Raw genomic sequence first — 2,445 nt, forward strand, 5'->3', positions numbered from 1 at the left:
CAGAGGAGAGACTCTAAACGAACACTCTAATGCAAATATTAACATGCCAATGGTTTCGAAGCAAGAAAACATGTTATACCCAGTGGAATCACACATCGCCTACAGGGAGTGGGGGGGGGGGGGAGAAAATGATCTTTGTCTTTAATGAATAATGCATGGAAATGATCAAATAAAATACTATAAAATTAAAAAAAAAACTTCTGACAAAGTCTAATCACTCATATTTATAAAGAGCTAAACCAATTGTACAAAAATCAAGCCATTCTCCAATTGATTAATGGGCAAGGGACATGGATAGGCAATTTTCAGTTAAAGAAATCAAACCTATTACGAAGCACATGAAAAAGTATTCTATATCTCTTATAATCAGAGAGATGCAAATCAAAACAACTCTGAGGTATCGCCTCTCACCTATGAGATTGACTAACATGACAGCAAAGGAATGTAATGAATGCTGGAGGGGATGTGGCAAAGTAGGGACATTAATTCATTGCTGTTGGAGTTGTGAATTGATCCAACAATTCTGGAGGGTAATTTGGGAGACTTTCTGCCTTTGATGCAGCCAGAGCACTGCTCGGTTTGTATGCCATAGAAATAATAAGAAAAAGACATGCACAAGAATATTCATAGCTGCACTCTTTGTGGTGGCAAAAAAATATGAAAATGAGGATATGCCCTTTAATTGGGGAATGGCCGAACCAATTGTGGTATATGTTGTTGATGGAATACTATTGTGTTCACAGGAATAATAAATTGGAGGAATTCCAATTCATTGGAATTTATTGGGAAATTTATTGGGGACTGGAACAACCTCCAGGAAGTGATGCAGAGTGAAAAGAGCAGGACCAGGAGAACATTGTACACAGAGACTGTGTTACAATCGAACATAATGGACTTCTCCATTAGTGTCAATGCAATGTCCCTGAACAATCTGCAGGGATCTATGAGAAAAACACTATCCATAAGCTGAGAACAAACTGTGGGAGTAAAAATGCTGAGGAAAGGCAACTGCTTGACTTCAGGGGCCAAGTGGATATGATTGGGGATGTGGACTCTGAATGAACATCCCAGTATAACATGAAAATGGGTTTGGATCAAGGACACATGTAATAGCCAGTGGAATTGTGCTTCGGCCAAGGGGAAGGAGTGGGGTTGGCGGGAGGATGAGGGAGGAAAAGAAAATTATTTTTGAATCCAATGAATAATGTTTGAAATTGACCAAATAAAATAATGTTTATTGAAAAAAAATATTTACTAGATACTAATGTCAAATTAACCTGAAGAAATGGTATTAAAAGAAGCCCTGAAGGTTTTTTATTCTAGAGTTTAGGAGAAAGTTGAATGTGGAGAAAGTTGAATGTGAAAGTAAAAATTTTCTCCATTTAAAAAAAAAACCTTACAAATTACATGACTTTTATGAAAATCGTAATGCAATGTTCTGCATAGGACAAAAGATATTCCTCAACATACATGGACAAGTCTACTGAATGTCATGGGCATTAGTAACAGATGAAAACCCGTATGTCTATGGCTATCTGAGTTAAAATATCCAATTTGGTATTCTCTAAGTCCAACATGGCAAACAGCTCTTTCCTATACAAAAGTTCTAATTCTAGAGCTTGAAGTGTGAACTCTTGTGCTTCTGCTTGGCACAACATCTGCTATTTAAAAGTGTGAAATTAATGCAGGCATTTGCAAGAGGTTGTGCAAAGTATTATATTTACAAAAATGGCACAAAAGTAAAAAATGTCTATGCACATGCATATGTCATTCACATCTTCAAAAGAAAAGATATTTTAACACTATAGAACTGAAGGGAAAAAAACTTTCAATGGGCAGCTGCTAATAAGCACTAAACTCACAAAACGTTACATCTGTATGGCCAAATATTGCCCAAGTAAAATTCTATTGTTAAAGGTGAAACGGGTTTAAGGTCATTCAAATTTAACAGCAGAGATAGAAATCTTTTAGCATCTCACCTACTATGTGTATGTATGTGTGTGTGTGTGCATGCAAGTGTGTGTATGTGTTGTATGTGTTATTCATTTAAAATACATGCTCTAACAACTTGGGGTCTTAAAACTCTGTTTACAAAACCAAACAGAAAAATACAGGAAAAAAGCAACACAATAGATTATATTAAATAACACAAACAATTAAGAAAGTCAAAACAGCGAAACTGTAAAACTTGCTCCTTACTTGCTGGAACCAGTCCTTTACTGAGGGACAGGCAATATATACATTTATTTTCTAGTAGATTACTTTACATTGCTCTGACATGTCAGTGCATTGTTCAACTAGTCCAAACTTCTACAGTTTATTATTAAAAGTTTATTCCCTTAACAATAGAAGCACAAACTTCCACTATTTTCAAAGCTGTCAGTCTCAATGACTTAATGTATGGAAGGGGGAAATGCCTGTTTGAAAGAAATAACAAGAATGAAG

Source organism: Monodelphis domestica, chromosome Y (assembly GCF_027887165.1).
Source record: "Monodelphis domestica isolate mMonDom1 chromosome Y, mMonDom1.pri, whole genome shotgun sequence".
NCBI classification, from domain to species: Eukaryota; Metazoa; Chordata; class Mammalia; order Didelphimorphia; family Didelphidae; genus Monodelphis; species Monodelphis domestica.